The sequence below is a fragment of the Rattus norvegicus genome, chromosome 12 (genome assembly GCF_021556685.1).
Source record: "Rattus norvegicus strain SHRSP/BbbUtx chromosome 12, alternate assembly SHRSP_T2T, whole genome shotgun sequence".
In the NCBI taxonomy this organism is placed as follows: domain Eukaryota; kingdom Metazoa; phylum Chordata; class Mammalia; order Rodentia; family Muridae; genus Rattus; species Rattus norvegicus.
Genome location: NC_141545.1, coordinates 3,402,893 through 3,426,084, shown reverse-complemented (window position 1 = coordinate 3,426,084; position 23,192 = coordinate 3,402,893). Strand labels below are relative to the sequence as shown.

Below are 23,192 nucleotides of genomic sequence, written 5' to 3'. Positions count from 1 at the left end.
CATTTGAAATGTTGTCCCATTCCTGGTCCCCCTACCAAGAATACCCCACCACATCCCTCTTCCCCTTTGCCTCTAAGAGGGTGCTCCCCCACCAACCTACCTACTCCCACCTTACCCTTCAAGTATCCCTCTTCTTTGGGGCATCAAGCCTCCACAGGAACAAGAACATCCCTTCCCACTGAGGCTAGACAAGACAGCCATCTCTTACTTATGTAGCAGGGATTGCAGACTGGCAATGTATGCTCTTGGGTTGTTGACTAAGACCCTGGGAGCTCTGAGGGGTCAAGTTAATTAATATTATTGTTCTTCCTATGGGGTTGCTATCCCTCTCTCTTCCATCATTCCGTCCCCTAACTTTTTCATTGGGGTCCCAGGACTCAGTCATGTGGTTGGCAGAGTGTATCTGCATCTGTCTCAGTCAGAAGCTGGTAGACCCTCTCAGAGGACAACCCTGTCAGGTTCCTGTATGCAAGCATATCATTTCATCATCAACACTGTCATGGTTTGGTGTCTATGGATGGGATAGATCAGATGTCGAGGCAATCTTTGGATGGTCTTTTCAGTCTCTGCTTCAGTTTTTGTCCATGTATATTCTTTAGACAGAAACAATTCGGAGTCAAAAATTTTGATATGTGTTTTGGTTTACATATATATAAACACACACACACATGCATGCACACACACACACACACACACACACACACACACACACACACACACACACACACATCTTTGTCCATCTATCTAATATTACTTGTGATTTCAGGCGTCATAATTTTGCACTAGACAGCCAGGCAGACAGTATGTTTTTCAGTGATGAAGACTATTTTATATTGTGTTATATGACTCATTTGTTTACTTTTAATTTATTTGTTTTAAGTAACATATTTAAAATTGTATTATAGTCCAATATTCTAAAAGAAAACTCAGAAGCAAAAAAGAAACTTAATTTCAGCTCTGAACTGACACTATAGTGTATAGTCATGTATATTTTCTCATAAGGGGGACATGCTGCTGCTGAAATAAACTTAACAATGGTTCTTCAAAATGCTCAACAAGAAAAGTAAGGATGAAAAGAGCTTCATTATGACATTTGAAAAAATAGAAAATTTTTAAATGAGAATAAAAGTAAGGGTGGCTATGAAAATGGATGTAATTATTGAAGCAACAGCCTATACATAGTTCAGGGAGCTTGTTCAATCAATGTATCTAGTATTTCATGATACAGTATGGAGTTAGACAGCATCATCTTGTGAGAATTCCCACTACAGAACACAAGACCATGTCTTAGAGACATCACTAAGATTAATAACAGTGTAGGGCATATGAGAAGAAGGTTACATAAGCACAGCAGGATGATTAACCCATTATAATAGGGACATTTTGCAATTGAAAGTTGGTGTTGTAAAAGATGTTTGTAAATTACACTATCCCATGTAATGATCTCAACTCCTGCTCAGATATGAAGGAAAAAACTTTTAAGAAAAAAAGAACTTCTATAACATCGCAGTTGAACAGGAGCTCTGTGCCCCACCAGGACCAAGTATGCACCACCCCACCATTTAAAAAGGGAAGAAAACTGGAAGAGAATTCAGTTCCATTTGTCAGGATGGCATCCTGCCCGCAGCAATTCTGGTATGTCTCAAACGGTGTTCCTCTGGCTCTCCTAAGACAAAATCTTGCTTCTTAAATACCTGACCCCTTCACTTCTATCACCATGTGGAGTAAAAATTGTCTCTCAAATCATTGGCTTTCCAGTAGGAAGATGAGAGAGGGCTATTCAGAAACCATCTATTGGAAAAGTTGGATTTAATCCCTTAACTATTTTGGAAAATCTGTTATAAAGAAATGTTGCCTGATCTTTAAGGGATAATATTAGGATGGGATGTGTAGAACAAAAGATTGAGGCACAAAACCAGCTTTAGGTCGTCAGTGTCCATGCCAGCACGTGCACTGCACCCGTGCATACCATTGGTCTTGTTCTCAAGGAGCAAATAGTAGTCTGTGGTGTGTGAAGCCTGACAGGTAGTTCTCTATCATCTTCTCATGACATGCTGTACCTACTAAAAAAGAAAAGGCCCACAACCACGGGTGTCTTTTTAGAATCTCTGAGTATAACATTGTGCCAAACAGTAAAGGACAAATTGGATTCGGAAAAGGAGGTGGATATAAACAAGCAATCAGTTAATGTAGTGGCGTGGATCTTTAAGGTAGGGAATGTCTTTCAATCATCCACCTCAGGATTCCTCTGAGTCTATGGGAGTAGTTGTCTTCATTTTGCATTCCCTTGAATGACAGTAGATATGTATGAGAGAATTCGTATATGCTCAAAGTCTCCTCTGTTAGTGTTAATAACATGGATGATGTTCAGAAATTGTTTAAGCAATGTGATTGTTGAACTGTCAAAAGTGAAACCTCCCCTCATTTCTAGGAGACCAAATCTCAAAGCGAATGTCCCTATCCTCTTGTGTACAATTTTTCTGACTGTCTCAACCTATGCTCAGAGCAAACAGTTCAGGAGGTATTTTATATATATATATATATATATATATATATATATATATATATATATATATAAAAACTGGGGCTCAGAGTCACAGGATAGTTTGTTCTTTGTACCTTGACTAGCTGTGGTTTTCAGTAATAGTCTCCATCCATTTCAGAGAACCTTTTTTGATGGGTAAGGGTATATTATCTGTGAAGATTAAGTTAAATAATTATAATAGAGTTAGGAGTTACACTTGTTTAGTGAAATAGGGGCAGGGCATTCTCTAAGAACCATGAAGACATGTGCCCCCATGCTTCCAGTACCAGACGTGGCTTTCTGCTCCTGAGAAATTCGATAATAACTTCCTATGGTTGTCTTGTGGGTATCATAATTGTATTTTTCTATCATTTAAAAATAGTATTTGAACTGGAGTATTAATCGCTTATATGTGCTAGTTTGCTCAGCTGTCCACTAGAGGCATGCTGAGCTAAGAAAAGATTTTTCTATAGTCCAAGTAAATCTGAAAATGTACTCTTTGGTCTCTAGCTTAAATAGATGAAACTTACTGGGACCACATATAATGGAACGTTCTAACTAGGGGAAATTTGGGGAACTGTGAAGAAAGTTGGAACTAAACTGAAATTTACAGGTGAATGTACTTTGAATAATTTCCATGTTTAATTTTTTCCACAAAAATATTATTCCTGTCTTTATAAGGACTTCCTCCAAAACCTCAAGGGAAGTCTAATGACTTCAAAACTGTATGATGAGTGGATTGCTGTACCCGAAAAGGTCAATGATGAAGAGAAATTAGCTGCAGTGCAGAGGTAATTGTTGGAAACTGTGAACAACCTCAACATAGAAGTAACATTTGCTTACACACATTAGAAATTATATATCACAGAAACATTTACTAAGAACACTGACAGACAGCAAAAGCTTTCAATTGTTCACAGACATGGAAGACAGTTTCAAAAGAGTGTGAGTTACAGTGGGAATCACAGTAGCCCAGACTTATAATCTTACTTTCATATTCCAATTAGATTTGTCTTTTTTCTGAATTGGGTAAATATTTCAAGCAATAATTTGAGTACCAACTCTTTCATTTTATTTACAGTGCATCCTGCATACAATATGATTACTCTTTTCCCTTCATATTTACAAATTGAGTATACTTGTTTTAAAATAACTGTCTCTGTGTTCAGTCTTTTAGATAAAATGCCACCTGAAAATGCGGCTCTTCTGAGGCAACTTTTTTGTATATTATATGAAATTAAAAGTAACTGTTCTGTTAATGAAATGTCTTCTTACCACCTATCTGTTGGGTTAGCCCCATGTCTCTTATTTGTGCCCAGCTCCTGCAATAATGGAGTGACAAATGATATTGGCAAAAGGATAATTAGATAAGAACTTTATGCCTAGCATTGATAAGCCTTTACAATGAGACAGGAAAACAGGAAATCCCTGAGAATCTTGGTTTTTTTTTTGTTGTTGTTGTTGTTGTTGTTGATTGTTTTGGTTTTTGTTTTGTTTCATTTTGTAAAGTAAGTACAGCTTTGAAAGGTGTTCTTCTGGAGGGAAGGAATCATTGGTGCATTTTAAGTAAAATAGAAATGGGTATTTGAGCTCAGTGACTCAGTCTTTTGTCTTTGTCACTGAGAATATCCTAACACTAACCCAGTGAGAACAAATGCTGTGAAATGATACAAAATCTAAGTATTGGTTCAGCAGTCAAGACTTAATTCTGACATATTCAGTGTAGAATGTGTGAAATTCTACTTGTTTTCAAGGTGATTTCCCCAACTAAAAAAGGCAATGCAATTTGGATTTTTTTTATCAGATGTGATCCTTAAGAATCCCTGATTAATGTGAGTAAAATACCATTGGCCTCAGGATGCTGGTTTTGATTGGTTTAGAGAAATTATTTTGTATAATTTTCTATGTTAGTCATCTTTCAAGTACTATAATAAACTACCAAATCTTATGCAGTACAGTGATCAAATGGTTATTTTGACTCTAAGTATTTGAGGTTCTGATCCATTATTAATTGACCAATTGTCCTTGGAACTGTAAGGAACATACTGTAAAACAACTCAACTGAGAAACAATAATATTTCTTATATTGTGTAGAAGAATCAAAGATCAGGAGAAGACAGGGTTCCAAAGTACCTGCCATTGAAGGTACATAATTACCCCATTTCCTCCCAGTAGATCTTATTTCAAAGACCTCCCAATATAATGAATCATAAAATCAAGATGTTACCATTGCATCTGCACTGAGTCATCACTGTATTAAGATTAAGTAATTAACTAAAGATATGTGAAGAAATGGCACCTACAGTGATATATTGAAGCAGCTGTTAACATTGCACTGCACTGAGACACATGAATTTCACTTCTCAGATGGGTTTGCCTGTCTCTTACTTTTTAGACAGCCCATGGGAACTTTCAATGGGATGGTACCCACATTCATAGGCCATCTTCCCTCCTTAGCTCTGCCTTTCTATAAGCAGCCTTATAATCATGCTCACACATATATGTGTAAAATGTAACCAAAGCTATTTCAGTGTACAGTATGTATCACATACTGGCCATCACAATGTAAAAACTGGAAATCATTCTCTTATGTAACATTGCACTGTGATGATCACACTTGAACATCTGATCTCACAATCTTTTAAATTTCTGACAAAAAGCCTGCCCCTATTTCTAACAGCTAAATTTTTCTCAGAATTTTGAACGGCATATTTTTAGCATCCAAGACTAAGACGTAAAATGTGATTTTGCAACCATGTTTTTGCCCTGTGTTGCAACCTGTGTTTGCCCTGTTTTTTCATAGATTTCTCTAGTAGAATTTATGATCGAAAATTCTCCAAGAGATTTTGGAGAGGACTTGGCTGCAGTGCGGCATGGAACATCACTATGTCATCCTCCTGGAGGAAAGTCCTCATGTTCCCAGAATAATGCAACAAATATTGGAAACATAAAGGAAATCGAACATTGACTTAGCAGCTGCCCCATTGGGAGAACATGCACTCCTGGTTATAATACACTGTCAAAAAGTCCAGCTGCTCCTCTTTCCTATGAGGGTGTTATAGGTTGTTCTACTCCCAGAACTTAAAGTTAAATCATTGAGCACTGAAAATATGATTTATAACAAACAGCCATGAAGGATTTACCATGTGATGGAAAATTTCACCTGTGCATTATAAATATTATCCTATTGTTAGAATTTGCTTCCAAATTTTAGTACCTCTTTCCACTGGTCCTGAGTTTGTGCTAGAGGTTAAACACAGAAATGAGATTAAGAAATTAAGAATATGTAAAGAAATGATACTTACAGTGATATATTGATTCTTAACATTTTTCCATCCTTATTAACTTGAGTATTTCTTATTTACATTTCTTTTTAAATTTATTAAATTGAGTGTTTCTTATTTACATTTCGGATGTTATTCCCTTTCCCGGTTTCCGGGCCAACATTCCCCAACCCCTTCCACTCCCCTTCTATATGTGTTCCCCTCCACATCCTCCCCCACATTACCACCCTCCCCCCAACAATCACGTTCACTGGGGTTTCAGTCTTGGCAGGACCAAGGGCTTCCCCTTCCACTGGTGCTCTTACTAGGATATTCATTGCCACTTATGAGGTTAGAGTCCAGGCTCAGTCCATGTATAATCTTTGGGAAGTGGCTTAGTCCCTGGAAGCTCTGGTTGCTTGGCATTGTTGTACTTTTGGGGTCTCGAGCCCCTTCAAGCTCTTCCAGTCCTTTCTCTGATTCCTTCAACGGGGGTCCTGTTCTCAGATCAGTGCTTTGCTGCTGGCATTCGCCTCTGTATTTGCTGTATTCTGGCTGTGTCTCTCAAGAGAGATCAACATCTGGTTCCTGTTGGCCTGCACTTCTTTGCTTCATCCATCTTCTCTAATTGGGTGGCTGTATATGTATGGGCCACATGTGGGGCATGCTATGAATGGGTGTTCCTTCTGTCTCTGTTTTAATTGTTGCCTCCCTATTCCTTCCCAAGGGTATTCTTGTTCCCCTTTTAAAGAAGGAGTGAAGCATTCGCATTTTGGTCATCCGTCTTGAGTTTCATGTGATGTGTATCTAGGGTAATTCAAACATTTGGGCTAATAGCCACTTATCAATGAGTTCATACAATGTGTGTTTTTCTGTGATTGGGTTACCTCACTCAGGATGATATTTTCCAGTTCCCTTCATTTGCCTATGAATTTCATAAAGTCATTGTTTTTGATAGCTGAGTAATATTCCATTGTGTAGATGTACCATATTTCCTGTATCCATTCCTCTGTTGAAGGGCATCTGGGTTCTTTCCAGTTTCTGGCTACTATAAATAAGGCTGGTATGAACATAGTGGAGCACGTGTCTTTGTTGTATGTTGGAGCATCTTTTTGATATATGCCTAAGAGATGTATAGCTGGGTCCTTAGGTAGTTCAATTTCCAATTTTCTGAGGAACCTCCAGACTGATTTCCAGAATGGTTGTACCAGTCTGCAATCCCACCAACAATGGAGGAGTGTTACTCTTTCTCCACATCCTCGCCAGCTTTTGCTGTCCCCTGAGTTTTTGTTCTTAGCCATTCTGTCTAGTGTGAGGTGGAATCTCATAAATTTATGTAAGAAAATAGCAACTCAATAGCAAATTGGATTTTCTCTATGTAACAGCTCTGGTTGTCATGATCAGTGAACCAAACTGAAATCAAATTTACAGAGATCCTCTTGGCTCTGCTTTCTGAGATCTAGAAATAAAGGCATGTGCCACCATCCTAGTCTCTTACGAAAATCTGAAAATATAGCATAATAAACCCAAATGTTTGTCATAGACACTACGATCTCAGATTTGAGCTCACAGATCAGTGGAGAAACCCAAAGAATATAACAGAAGTGCAGTTAGACAAATTGTGTTGTGAAGTACAGATACTGCTGGTACTTTACTGTTGTCCACGGCAGTCAGAAAGTCACACAAGGGGATGTAAAGATTGGTACTATATGACTGTTTGATTCTAATTCCTATAAGCATAGCTTTTAATAACTTACTCTTTATACATGAAGAATGGACCATATAGAACTATATATCAAGTGCCTTATGAAGCAAGATTATTATAAATGTTATAATATTAATTAGTTATTTTCTGTGTATTAGTGATATTGCATAAGGCATGCAGGTGGTAAAAGGAAAAGGGTACGCTAGGGCTAAATGAAGACTAAATGAGTTCAGTTACAGCAATGATTTCCCTTCTTCCATAGATTCACAAAAACACAAAGACAATGTATATACTAACCCAAGAGTAACATCTATTAATCCACCACAAGAAAAACAAAGTTGCCTATTCCAAAACTTGTGAGTATCATTTTGTGTTTCTACAGCACCTTCATTTAATTAAACAGATTAATGTTTATATGACCTATACATGAAAGTAAGATCCTTGTAAAATAGGAATAATTTGCACTGAAGTTTGAGTCATGTAATTGAAAGAAATCCAAAATACAAAATTAAAAGAAATAGTATTCCCACGTTTTACAGTGATTGCATCAAAGATCCTAACCCACCAGCTTCTTGGAGGAAATGGGTCTAGGGAAGTACACCTCTGATAACCAGACTGTACAATCTTCCAGCTTCTTTATGACTCCATATTATTCTGGAGTCGATCCCTTAATAGCATGGCCTCTGAGATTACTCAATCTTTTATAATTAATATCTATAGACTTTTACTTTACTTTATCAATGAAGTAGATGTATACCTTATATTTTTTGCTATATACTAACATCTTTTATTATAGTGGACTAGATTTAAATGCTGCCTAATATGGCTTATTCTATTTTAAACTACTTACTAAACTTCTTTGGAAATATATATTTACTGTCCACATCTAATTTAGCACTATAGCTGAGCTAGGAATTAATTCTTTGTGTGAACCAATTTATCTTGTCAGACACATGAGCTTTACTGCCCATTTCTTAGGTATTTCAGAGCAGAGTTTTCTGGTAACCATGTTTTTAATCATGTAATCAATTGAAAATAGAGAAAATATGGAATAAATCTGTGTATGGTAGTCATTTTTACAGAATAAAATCATGGAAGAATAATTGACAAATACTTGGGTTCTTAAATGTGACTGCATCTTTAGACATAGTTAAAAATATGAAGTCACAGAAAGGGTTGGGGATTTAGCTCAGTGGTAGAGCACTTGCCTAGCAAGTGCAAGGTCCTGGGTTCGGTTCCCAGCTCCGGAAAAAAGAAAAAAAAAAGAAGTCAGAGAAAACGAAATTAAAGTGTTAGAAGTAGGGAAATAATATTCATAAAAATAAAAAACTTAGGATACATAATAGAGGCCAGGACAGACAGGAAGTAAAATACCAATTTGATCTCTAGAAGGGAAATATCCCAATATTTACTTAGAATTCCATGCTTCAGAAAGATATTCATAGAAGGAAACAGAAAGCAATAAAGGACTATTCACCAAAATGCTTTGGGGAACAGGAGTCCAAACAAAACTGTGATGTTACAAATTGGGGAAAAATGGATTAGGGAAGAAAATGTATTTGGAAGCTAAAACAGAAAAAAGTTCAATGACTTCTTTATTCCTCTCAGTTATTGCTGTGCACCCAAAACTGTCCTTGCTCAGGACCACAATAAAATATATATTTGTGCTTCAGATGTGGACCTCTATTAATACAAGCTTATCCTTATCCCACAGAGGATATGTTATCCATAATTGTAGAGAAAGGACAAGAATCAGATCACATATTCGAAATTTACCTAAAGAATCACACTGGTCCCTGAGGTGTAGGGTTGACAGTGAACAACACAGTGGCTGGGATGAAGAATACATGCTTATAACAGCATCTGTCTTAAAGGTAAGAAAGGTTTTTACATCACCAACATTAACATCCCTCTAGAGATACATATGTCATTTCTGTCCTTGAGATTACATGACGATGTCTGCTTCCTGGAGCTATGGACACATGATGTCTTGATAAGAGGCATAACATTTAAAAGTCTGACAACCTTAAAGATTCATCACAAAGACACAGGTGAAGAGCTTCTGTTGGAAGCTAACATCCTCATATATCAGATGGGCTTTAGTTTGGCGTTACAAAAGTTCCTACTGATTTCACCTCTGACCATACCTTGTGAAGTAATAGTGAAACAAGTTACAATAGTGGTAAAAGTGTGTTTCACAGAACACATGTTTCAATAACACTTACCGAAAAATGTTCTTCAGAAATAAGAGCTCAAAATGGGTAGCCCATCACTGATCAAAAATTGGTGTAAACAGGCAAAGGCTGGGCAGGGGGGGAATGGGGTTCCTGCGGTCAGCCAGGGGGACAGCACAGGAGGCAGCGGCTTCAGCAGAACAGATTGGCGCTCGGCTGCAGGCACTGATGGAATGGATAGGTAACAGAAGACCACTTCCCTTCCTCCTCAGGGCTTCAGCATGAACGAGTCCTTCCTGCACTCCAACAGCAGCCCTAGTGAACACCTCCGGGCCGAGCAAGGCAGCGGGCTGACTTGGACTCCCAACTTCGAGGAGATCAGCCCTACAAAGTTTCCTGGATTGTACCGGACTGGTGAGCCTTCGCCTCCCCATGACATCCTCCACGAGCGTCCTGATGATGAGAAAGACAATGGAAAGAAAAAAGGAAAATTTAAGGAAAAGGAGAAAAGGACTGAATGCTAAGCTGCCTTCTAGGAAGACAGCTCTGGAGATGAAGCTGAAAGTCCTTCCAAGATGAAGAGGTCCAAGGGAATCCATGTGTTCAAAAAGCCCAGCTGCACTAAAAAGAAGAAAAAGGATTTTAAAATCAAAGAAAAGCCCAAAGAAGAAAAGCATAAAGAGGAAAAGCATAAAGAAAAGAAATGTAAAGACTTGACAGCAGCCAATGCTGTTAAAGATTGGAAGGAGAAGAAGAAAAAGAAGAAGCCAACTCAGTAGTCAGAGGTGCCACAGACAGATGCCCCAAGTCTGAGACCCATTTTTGGCATTCCCTTTGCTGATGCAGTAGAGAGGACCATGATGTACGTCGGCTTCCGGCTGCCAGCTGTCTTCCGAGAGTGCGTGGACTACATGGAGCAGCATGGCATGAAGTGGGAAGGCATCTACGAAGTGTCAGGAATCAAATCAAAGGTAGATGAGCAGCCTATGACCGAGAGGAGTCTCCAACCTTGGAAGAATATGAACCTAACACTGTAGCCAGCTTGCTGAAGCAGTATTTGCGAGACCTTCCAGAGAATTTGCTTACCAGAGAGCTTATGCCCCGATTTGAAGAGGCTTGTCAGAGGACCACAGAGACGGAGAAAGTGCAGGAGTTCCCTAACTGCCGGAGTATAACCATCTTCTGCTTTCCTGGCTCATTGTGCACATGGACCACATCATTGCCAAGGAGATAGAAACCAAGATGAACATCCAGAACATCTCTCTAGTGCTGAGGCCAACTGTCCAGATCAGCAATCGGGTCCTGTATGTGCTTTTCACACATGTGCAAGAGCTCTTTGGTACCATGGTCCCGAAACAAGTAACAAGACCTCTGCGTTGGTCCAACATGGCCACAATGCCAACACTGCCAGAGACCCAAGCAGGCATCAAGGAAGAGATCAGGAGACAGGAGTTCCTTTTGAACTGTTTATATCGAGATCTGCAGCGCGGAATATAGGACTTATCTAAAGAAGAAAGATTATGGGAAATACAGAGGATTCTGACTGCCCTCAAGAGAAAGCTGAGGGAAGCTAAAAGACAAGAGTGTAAGACCAAGATTTCCCAGTGAAAGGAAAATTATACGAATTTAAGGTTTAAAAATATAATACTAAAAGAGTAAGCCCCAAAAGCCACAGACTCAGGGCTAAGCCCTGCCACCAGGAATAGCAGGCCATAAAGATAAAGAAAAGGAATGCAGGATCCAGCCCAGGCTATCAGAACTGATTCATGGGCCATCCGACAAGAAGATATCCCCCCAGTTTACTCAGGGCCATACTTTAACCAGATGTCATCCAGACCCTGATAAGCCCCTGACTTCTAGCAGGTACTCTTCTGCTTTGTTCTCACTGCTATGTTTGAATGAGCCAATTGTGTGTAACCTCGCCAAAACCCCTAGCTTTCCCTATATAAACCCCTGACTTTTGAGTTTCAGGGTCGACACCTCTGTCTCCTGCGCGAGAAACGTGTCGGCCCGGAGATCTGTGTAATAAGTCTCTGTAATAAACCTCGCCTTTGCTTATTACATCCAAAATGGTCTCTCTGTGTCTGGGGTCCGTGATTTTCCAAGACTTGAGTAAGGGTCCCTCTGCATGGGATCCTTTAAATGGGGCTCGTCCGGGATCTTCGCGACCACCCCAGACTCTGAAGACCCCTTGGAGGTGAATTAGATGTTTGTCTGAGTGTTTCTGTGTGAGCGGCGCCGCATTTGTCAGTCTGTGTCTGTCTCTGTTTTGGTTCCACCGTGTGTTTATATGTGTGTCTCGGTACCGGTGGATTCTCACTCTGGTCAGTACTTAGAGAGTGGATGTGGAATCCCACTCTGTGTCTGTGCTAAGAGGGTGGATGTGTATTCCTGCCCTGTGCTAGGAGGGTGGATGTGTATTCCTGCCCTGTGCTAGGAGAGTGGTTGTGTATCTCCACTCGGTGCAGCTGCCTTTGTGGTTCGTGAGGACCCTCTGGCTGTGGAAGCGGGGGACACCCCGGGGCCTGCAAGGCTGAAGCCCCTGGAAGACGTTCCACGGGTGGAGAACAGTCAAGAGAGCCCAGCTGTGGACAGTCAGGAGGACCTGACTCTGGTTTTCTGGAACAAAGGAGATGGAATGCTCCTTTTACCTAGGCGGGAGTGGACGAGGAATCCCACTCCGTCAGAGGTCGAGTTCGGCTGCCTATTTAAGTATAGGCGCGGACAAGTATGCTTGGACGTTAGGACAAGAGGACAGTCTGGAATCCTGTTGGGAGGTGGAATCAGATGGTCCATCTCATCCCAGAAGCAGCTAAGGTTAAGCTGCAGTTTGGGCCAGGTACTGAAGGTACCAGGCATCTGTGGAAATTGGTTATAGGATACTTTGTCTTGGTCTTGTTTGTCTGGTTTGTTTTCTGTGGTATTGTGGAGTGTGTTTTTGACTTTTGTTTCGTTTTTGAATTTGGACTGACGACTGTGTTTGAAATCATGAAACTGTTTGCTTTGTTCGTCAAAGAGTTTTACTTGGTCCTCCTGGTGCTTAAGTTAAAAGTTAAAAATAGTTTGCTTGAGAAAAATTGTTTTCTGCCAGGGAGTTTTGTCTTTCTCTCTTGAGCCTCCTCCCCAAAGAAAGAGGCCCCTCCCTTTGCTCCCTTTGATCAACCTAGCTGCTGTTAACAGTTGTGTAAACAGACATTAACAAGAACCTTGAGGAAAAAACCTCTCTTAAAAAAAAGTTCCCCAGATTAGGCAGCTGGCTATAGAACAAGTATAGTGAGTAGAAAACTTAATTTTATGGACCCCACTCTAGTGGAGGTGTGTTGGTTGATAGCCAACGTTGATTTTTAAAACATAGTGTTTTATCTGTGCTTGTACTCTCAGCACACAGTAGAGGGAAGCAAAACTAGCTGCAGAGCTGCTACAGCGAGCATGGGGACTTCTCAAGTCTCACCCAATTTTTCTGGCTCTTCCGGAGCTGTTTAAAAGAAAAAGGCTTAGGAAAAAAAAATCCACTACAGAGAGATTTCTTAGTAAATTGCTACACCTTGGTTTGCGATCTCTGAGAATCTCATGGTGGACAGCTGAGATAAGCTAAAAAAGGATTTAAATTTTGCTTGGGAGCAAAGAATCTTAAAGGCGGAGTTTCCGCTGGTATGGCACTTAGTGCGTAGCTGCCTAAAAGATCAGAAATGCTGTCAACAGGCTAAAAAAAGGGACAGGCTGTGTTAAAAATGCTACAGGAAGAATGATCTAAAAAGGCTGAGAGTGAGGTGGGGGAGGACTCTAAGGAAAACAAGAACAAGAAAGGAATTTCTGCTTTTAGTGGCCCGATCTTCAACTCTTGCTCAAAGAAAGAGAGTGCTCATTAGGAGAAGTTCTTTAAAGAGCCTGCCTTATCTGCTGGCCTTATTCCAAGAGAGGAGTCAGTCTCCAGCATTAAATTACTGTTCTCGCTGGTCATCATTAGCATAGAGAATGCCTTTGATCCTATCCCCACAGCAGCCAGTTCCTGCACCTGTGGTCGAAATGCCCCAGGTTGGGGGACAGAGGACCCCATAAAATTGTTTCAAAAGAATCTACAACAAACTGTGAAGAACTTTGTTTTGTTTTGCCAGTCAGAATTTATAGTTCAGGCTTTGGATGTGGCCAAGGTCAGGATTAATGTTTTCTATTCCATGGGCTCGTAGCCCACTGAGACAGTTTGGTGAAGGACTACTACTGCAGTCCTGATATTCAGAGACATGGAGAGAGCTATAGTTTTTTTTGTTTTTTTTGTTTTGTTTTGTCTTTTTTTTTTAATTAAAGGTTGGTACTACAGTTTTAACAATCTCTTTATTAGATATAAGAGACAGGAAGCACAGTTCAGCTTTGACTCCTGCCTCAAAAATGACAAAAAAAAGTCCTGATAGCCCCAGGTAAACTGGTTTCAATTCTTTTGTCAGCTGCTTAGTATCTAACACCCAGGTTCTAACCGTCTCTCCATCCTTTTGTTATTAGTTCTTACTAGAAAACTAGTGTCCTTCAGAGGCTGGGTTTATTGAGAGACAGAGCCACTGAGCTGGCATTAAAGGGAGGTACTCCTTAAGGGAAAATCTAAGTCCAGAGAGACAGCCGGTAACAGACAGGCTGCCCCTCTGCTCACTTTTCTGTTTCACAGACACAAGGCCTTTTTGTCCCAAAAAGTCCTCCTGGTTTAGCTGTGTGACTAAATGGTATTTGCCCTCTTCAGTGGACCTCTATTCTCAAGAATCCCTTGTTTTCTCACCATCCCATTTGAGATGTTTGTTAGTAACTGTCACAGGTCTTCTTTACCACCGAGGAAAGAGGGAATCCTACTAGAGGCCAGAAAAAATGTTCCAGACACAGATGGAAGGCCCTCACTTCTGCCTGCTCTCTTCAGATGCCTGAAGGTAGGGAGTGCTCCAGGTCTGCCGCCAGACTCCAAGGTTGGGTCTCTGAGGGGCTGGAAAATGCCCCACCAATCTGGCTAAGATAAGAAAAAGATATGAAAAAAAAAAGTTAAAAACGTAAAGGGTTAAGCTAAGTCACTGAGAGAGTTATTATATGTTGCTGAGAGTTAATATAAGTTACAGAGAAAATAAGGTTAAACAGAGAGACTAAAAAAAAAAAAAGAGGAAGCTAAAAAGCTAAAGAGAGATAAAAGACAAGAGAGGAACATATACTGGCCACCATAGTTAGAGAACCTAGGAAGACAGTACCTGACAACAGAAGAGAATTCCTGGCTAAAGATCAGTGTGCCTAATACAAAGAAAAAGGACATTGGGTCAGGGATTGCCCCAGAAAGAACAAGAGGGGCCACTCGAGAGCCTCTGGGTCCTGGAGTGCTGGCTATGCACAGAGATAGAAGGGAAGCCCACCCAGCTGTTTTATAGATACAGAGACTCAACGGTCTGTGCTCCTATGCCCCCCAGTGGGCCAATATCCAAAGACCTTGGGTACAGGATGCTACTGGCAACAAACAATACTTATGGACTAACTCCATCCCTTGCTCCTGAAAAATTTGCTCTCCAAAATGGCTTACATGGGCTGAAATGGCTGGGTGAGGCCATGTGTATACATATCTACAGACTGTATATGTGGAGCTTAAGACCTGTCTCGGTACACCAGTACCTTATGCTGAGAGATGTATAGCTTAGTGCCGTTCTGCCTGGGACACATCGCTCCTGCCAGCCGGGCACTAACAATTATCACTCAATCCAGGACTTAAACTGTGGTAGAGTGGCTAATGTTTTGCCTTTAAATAAAATGTCCCAGAAGATGGGACCATTGGTCTAGATTCTCCACCGGTTGGGGACAATCTGGTCACCTTGCTGCCCAATCCTGACCTGGAGCCACCATAACATGAGTGTCAAGTACTGGCAGAAGCCCATGGGTGTAGGAAAGGCCTCTGTGACTGGCTGATTGACCCCTGCTGAAAGCCAAGGCTACCTTGTCTACAGATGGGAACAGTTCTCTTCATGAAGGTCAGAGATAAGTGGGTGCTGCCGTGGTGGAGAACACAAATGTCATCTGGAATGGCTGAACGCCAACCCCCCAACACATCAGCGCCACAGATGTCTTTGCCATCTCTTGGATGCCCAGATGAAGCCAACAACTGTGAGTATTATTCATTGCCCAAGACACAAGGAAAGAAGAGATTCAGTGGCATGGGACAGTAACAAAGCAGATAAAGTGGCTCGGGAAATGGCTATACAGGAGCCTATCCTGGTTACAGGCCTATAAGAGACAGCCACTGGGAACTGGTATTGGACTAAGGGATGGCCTCACTTAGAATGTACAACAAAAGAAAAGGCCCAAATTGCTTAAAAGATAAACGGACAGTGACACACTTGAGGAGAAAGCTATACTCCCCAGTGAACAAATAAAACACTTACTTTGCCAAATATACAAAGAGATTCATTTAAGAGATAAGAAGGTTGTTAAGGTATGTATATAATAGACTTTAAGATTTTAGCCAGAGAGACAGTAAAAAATATAAGGTATGTCAGTAAGTGAATGCTTAACAAATAAACAGGACAAAGAAACCTAGAGAGTTTAACGAAAAGTCGAAGTGAACTTCACTGAGATAAAACCAGGAAAATATGATCACAAATATCTCCTAGTGCTTGTAGATACCTTTCCAAAAATAGATAGAAGCTTTCCTCACCAAGCAAGAGACGGCCCTGGTAGTCATCAAGAAGATACTGGGAGAAATCTTCCCCAGGTCTGGAGTGCTGAAGGTAATCTGGTCGGACAACGACCCTACTTTCATTGCCAAAGTAAGCCAGGATGTGGCCAAATATTTTGAGGTCGATTAGAAATTACATTATATTTACAGACCTCAAAGTTCAGGACAGGTAGAGTAAATAAATAAAACTATAAAAGAAACACTGACCAAATTGACCATGAAGACTGGCACAGACTGGGTGACACTCCTTCCCTCTTACTCTCTCCAGAGCAAGAAATACCCCTTCCAGATTCAGCCTTACCCCCTTTGAGATCTTATACGAGGCCTCAGCTCTTCTGACTGTATTAGATGTTGTTACTGAACCAACATGTGATAGTAATAATGATTTGTATGCCAGGCTAAAAGACCTGCAGGTGAAACAGAAAGAAATCTGCTCACAGCTGACAGCAGCCTGTGCCCCAGAGACCCTCGAGACATCTCATCAGTTCCAGGTCAGAGACTACAGCTACATACGACGACACTGAGCCCAGAGACTCGAGCCTCACTGAAAAGGACTGTACCTGGTGCTGCTGACCACCGTGACAGCCGTCAATTCTCAGCCCTCACCAGCTGCATATTAGCTGTTGGGTCTGAGAGCTGAGACCTAGAGGGAAACTCAGATCTTCAAAAAGCTCCCTCGACTTATACATCAGATAAGTGGATACATCAGAGACGTGACTGGGAGGTTGCTATAATGCTCACTTAAAGAGTGTGCTTTAGAAACAAAGATTTCATGTTTGCCCTGGGTTCCATCGAGAGAAGTATAGAGATAGGCTTAATTTCTGTTACAAATGATGTAACATTACATGAGTTAGTACTCCTAACACTTCATGAGACTGTGCCTCAGGGATCACAACGTGTATACGTTTAAAAGTTCTAAAAGACAGTCATGACCTTGGTGTATAGGTACAGATAGTGTCCAGATTAGAATCCTGGTGCTAAAGACTTAGTAAAACACAAAAAGATAGAGACACTTAACGAGGTTGGTTTGAGACTTGGTTCACTCGTGTCTCCCTGGATGACTAGCCTACTCTCTGCTATAGCTGGGCCATTACTAATAATTTTCTTGGTTTTAGTTTTTGGCCCCTGCGTGACAAACAGGTTAATTGCTTTTGTTAAAGATCGAGTGGGTGCTATACAGTTAATGGTTCTGAGACAACAGTACCAATCAATTAGGACAACTTGGTAAATCCAAATATGAGATTTGATATGAAAATTCTAAGATTAGAATTACTTAGTCGAAGAAGAGAGGAATGAAAGATAGAGTTTTAAATTAGCCTGAAACTCAGCAACAGGACCTGTCTCTGGAAGACAGATTGTTAAAAATGCAAGAGAACAACTTTGCTTATCACCTGGTGTGAGTTAACTGTTCTTTGTTCTGTCCCTTTGATGTTTATTTAAGCCCCTACTTGTGCTTTTTAGCCACTGCATCCTACAGAGAGCACCCCAGGAAACCAGCGGCCCAAGCCTAACCAGAGGAGTTTCAAATACAGATGCTTCATCAATTCTGACAAACTTTTAAAAATAATGAGGACCTGAAGACCTGAGCCTTCTCCTGATTTAGTAGCTCTGTTCCAGGACCAGGGGGCCATAAAACCTTTTGGCTCCCCTTATCTCCTGGAGCCATAAAACAATCCTGTAACTTGCGGTGCATTCTGCTTTGACATCCCCCCATCCCCTGGGGCTCACACCCTCTGCCTTTAAATACTCTTTCTTCCAGCCTCTCGGGGTCCATATGGGATACGAGTTGGCCCGGAGATCTCTGTAATAGGTCTCCATAATAAACCTCGCCTTTGCTTATTACATCCAAAATGGTCTCTCTGTATCTGGGGTCCGCGATTTCCCAAGACTTGAGTAAGGGTCTCTCTGCATGGGATCTTTCACTACCCTTAGTACAACACGAAAGTTATTTGCAGTATTTTACGAACAAGGACAGTTTTTGTTCTTTAAACAAACTGATGCTTATAACTTAATTTATATTGTTGAAAATTTACCAATTTTAAAAAAAAGATATGAAACTGAGATGTTCTCACTAGGAAAACATATAAGAAACTTCATCACTATTCCAGGTGGTCTGTAAGTAGAGGTCTACATGTATATTACAGCTTTACTCTGTCTGTACTCTACACATTCACCAAATTATACAATTAGGATCAGGTAATTTCTGGTGCTGCCATTTTTTGAAAGTTGCCTATTTCCAAGAAGAAGACTATGATCTTTGTTTCTTTGTTTTGTTCATTTATTTTATTAGTTACTATCATCATCATTATTATAATCATTATTATTATTATTTTACATTTATTTATTTGTTAATTTTATGTCTCCTATGCTGACAACCCACCCCCATTCTCTCCTCACAAAGTCTTTTTCCTACTCTGAGCCAGTTACGGGCCCTTTGGTTATCCTACTACCTTGGCACCTCAACTCTGTTCAGGGTTAGACCATCTTCTCCCCTAAGGCCAGTTGAGGAGGCTTTTCAAGTCAAGAGCTTGCAGACAGCCCTGCTCCACATTTGGGGGGACACACATGGAGACTAAGCTTTTCGTTTGCTATAAATGTGTCATGGTACAGTTTCTGTAGGTCTTTTAGATGGTAATTCAGCTATTGGTAGCTCCTAGTGGTCCTGAGTAGTTGATTCTGTAGCTCTTCCTATGGAGTTCCTATCTCCTTTAGGGTGTGGAATCCTTCCCCCATTCTTCCTTACAAGTCCCTGATTGATCCATAAAATCCAATGATTGACTATGGCTCTTCATATCCTATTCCAGTCAGTGCTGGATGGAGCCTCTCAGAGGGCACTTATGATAGGCTCCTGTCTGGATATTCCATGTAGGAGATGGTTTCCTTTAGGCAGAGAGAGCTTTGGGCTGGGAAGTGGAGTGGAGATCTATGATTGCAAGGAGTGATGTAGTCTAGAAGACAGGAGAGGCAATTTGAACAGACGGTAGGTTTACTTCATTGCTATAGCAACTAGGACTCTGCTTCATTGATTCTAGTCTTAGGGAAGAAAAAGAAAAAAAATAAGATCCTGCATATTGGTTCCATTTTGAGCCAAGATTCTGGAGCCATAGAAGTTGGGGAATCTTTTCGGGACGTATACTCTCAACCAATGATTCTCAGCCTCCCTAATCCTGTAACACTAATATATTTTCTCATGGCTTTGTGAATCTTAACCATTACTTCATTTTGCTTCTCTTCAAAATTCAAATTTTGCTCCTGATGTGATTATAAAGAAAAATGGATGGAATATCTGATATAGAAAATATATGTGACCCCGTAATGATTATGACCCACAAGTTGAGAATCACTGGTCGAAACTGCTAATTTTAAGCAAAAATGTTTTTCAAGTACTTTCTACAATGTACATTGACCATCACTATTTTGTTTTATTTTCAATTAAAAAATGGATTTTATTACTACCATCGAAGGAAACTTACTAACCTTGGATTTTTATGAAAATTTGCTTAGCATCCCAGATGAAGGAACTCTGGCTGGAAAAATTAATGCCATTCAAAGGTAATGATACAGTAAATACTTGGAGAACTGTACCAATATAAAAGCAATGCTTTTGTAATGTACATAGGCTTGTGTTTACATGATTATAAGCTAGAATGATGTTCTATGCCAAGAGGTTTCCTTACATCAGACATGTGTTGTCACTTTTTAAACATTCCCATTTCTCAAACTAGCGTGTTGAACCAGGTCTGTAATCTTACCAGGGAGCCTTCTCTTTTATAAATGTCATGATTTAGAAGACAGTCTATGTAACACCACGTGTTCAGATCAGTTTAGAGTATTGGTTTAGTTCCTGTGTGAGACAAATTAAAAGAAGTAAGTGTGTATAATACCTGTGGGTTACTTGCATCCTAGAATTGTTACCATGGTATTGTGAATATTTCACATGGTCAATATATGTCAATGATTAGAACAGGAATCTCTTACTGAATTCTTCTTTCTCAACTATAATTATCTAGAGAAGTCTAGATCATGTATAGCTTTGACTTTTTTGAATCATTTTTTCTGTGTGATACATAGAATGATTTGATACTTAACCAGAGCTTTGAGTTCCCATTGCAACCCAGGAGCCCTGCATCTCTGTCTTGCTGTAGCAAAGCTTTTATAATTGCATTTTGTAGGGTCACTAGTCTGCTTTCTGCTCCTTATGTTCTAGAGTGTCACAAGAGTGTTACATGGATTCATACTACATTAGATATTAAATGTGTCTCCACTCCATGATGGTTGGAAAGATGGTTTGCTGTTTAATAACACTGGATGTTTTCATACACAGAACACACATGGTCTTCAAAAATCTTCATTCATTCTAATACCAGGGCATTGAGTAGAGTCATGAGTGTGATTTTGCTCCTTATGTTCTAGATTGTTATAAGGGTGTGTCATCGATTCATAATACATTAGATATTAAATGTGTCCCCATGGTGGCAAGAAAGATGGTTTGCTGTTTGATAACACTGGATGTTTTCACACACAGAACACACATGGTTTGCAACAATATTCATTCATTCTGTTACCAGGGATCCTGACATGTTCCTCTGGCTTCTGTAGGTAGCACTCATACATCTAGTACACTGAAATTCCTAAATAATTTGAAAAATGTATTTTCGATGATTCTGTACAGAAAAGTGATTTGCAGAAAATATTTTATGTAATACTCTAGCTATATATTGTTACTTCTTTTGAATTCTGATTATACTATGAGTTGGTCTACAAAACATTTACCCTATTTGTTCTTTGTAGTTAGATTTCTAACTTACATTATTTTCAAGAAGGTCTAAACTAAAATTCTCCTTTTTCTTTGTTTAGACTTTTGCAACAGATCCCAGAACCAAACTTTATACTATTAAAACATCTCATATGTGTATTAGTAATAATAAAAGATTCATCCATGAATAATTTAAACAGTTACAGGTTATCACTGCACATAGCTCCACATGTACTGTGGGGTCAGATTTTGAGAAATTCATTATTTGGGAGTGACGTCTTAAGAAATTAAGGGAATCTGAAATTTGCCTTTGGGAACAAAAGTCTAATTATTATTCAGTAATTGGGAATACTTTACAAAGATGATTTCTCTAACAGGAAACACTAGGATTGCATTCCTATGGAGTGGAGTAGAATATGTATTGATCTATTTCAGGAAGATTTGGGAAGGGAGATTTTTAATGTAGTTTAAAGTAAGTTAATCATTTCTTTCTACTGTTCTTTCCTTCTTTCTTCTTAGATATTGATTTAGATATTGATCTTTTAGCCAACAATAATCTGTACATATAATGGTAATCCAAGAGGACTAGAGTGAAATTTTAGAAGATCCGGATTACCTAGGTTTTGTTTGTTTTTTTCCATTGTAGCCCTATTTTTGGAGTATAGAATAGTTGTGTTTCACAGTGGTGAGGCCATGATATTAATAAAAATATTCACATCATGTGAATTGCTGGCCATATTAAAGCACATTGCATTATAGATATTGATAGATATAGATATATGTATGTGTGTATACATATATATGTGTGTGTGAGTGTGTGTATGAGTGTGAGTTTGTGTGTGTACATATACGTGTAAGTGTACTTATACATGTGAATGTATTTGTATATGTATATGTATATGTATATACATATGTAATGATGAATAATTGGTGTATATTATGTTGTATGCTTCCATTATTTTAGCAATAACCTATTTCAGGTACAGTTTTATGATCCTCAGGTATATTGGAGCTGTTAATTTTATTAAAACACATATACATCAATATTCTTCACTAATTTATTTACTTTATATCCTTATTGCAGTTCCTTCTTCCAAGTCCTATCCTTGAAACCTGTTTTTCCCTCCATTCTTCCTTACCTCAGTAGTGTAGACCTTCCATTGACACCAACCCACTCTCATACATCAATTCACAACAGAAATAAGTGAATCACCTTACACTGAAGCCATACGAAGCAGCCCAGATAAAAGAAAGCAATCCAGTTGTAGACTACAGGGTCAGAGCCAGTCTGCATACGAACTGGTAGGGTACCTACCTAAAGATCAAGCTGCATATCTGCTACATATATATATAGGGGCCCTAGATCCTGCTGCTGGAGCATATGTTGGGGGAGATCCTGCAGATTCAAACCTGAAGGATCACAATGACTTAAGGCTACAGCAAGATACCAGGATATAGAAGGAGAGGCATCTCCAGGAGGTTCCAGTATTGAGAGTATAGTAAAATACAAAGAGCTTAAACCAGACTTATTTCATTATACATTTGCAAGAAAATCTGTTTGGACAAGAGGGTATAATGTGTGACCACTTATGGCACAACACATCTCACACACTGTATTTTTAATTTTTTTAATTTTAGTTTGATTTTTTTAATTAAATTTAAATTTTTATTTAATTTTAATTTTTGAAATTTAGTGAGGGGGGATTGTTTCCAAGGGATATATGGAAGGATTGAAAAATGAAATGATAGTTACTTGGTAGCTTGATTAGAAATTTCAGAGAATTAATAAAGGACACATATTTTGAAAAGGATAGAAGATAAAGGAAATGTAAATATGACAGAAAGCAAGGTACATGGTAACTAGTAGCTCCCAGGTATTAGGTCCACAGGAAAGAAGCTTTTACGGTGTTACTCACAATGGAGGATATAGCACAAGGGAAAGCTTGAATAAGATTCTTGCTCAGGACTGTACTTGGCTTGAACTAGAAACGTAACTTTTTTAGTTAATTTCTAATTACCAAGGTACAGGAAACCTAATATCCAAGACTATATCAAACTGCATGTTTAGTCCAAATGAAACAA

General features: G+C 39.5%; 1 protein-coding gene and 1 pseudogene across 3 annotated transcripts in view; one reads left to right on the top strand and one right to left on the bottom strand.

Moving 5' to 3' along the window:
* Positions 1–23,192, bottom strand: part of LOC148001969 (uncharacterized) — a 955,959-nt gene that overhangs the window by 790,275 nt on the left and 142,492 nt on the right. The window lies entirely within an intron of this gene.
* LOC148001971 (ralA-binding protein 1 pseudogene) lies at positions 9,930–11,353 on the top strand (annotated as a pseudogene).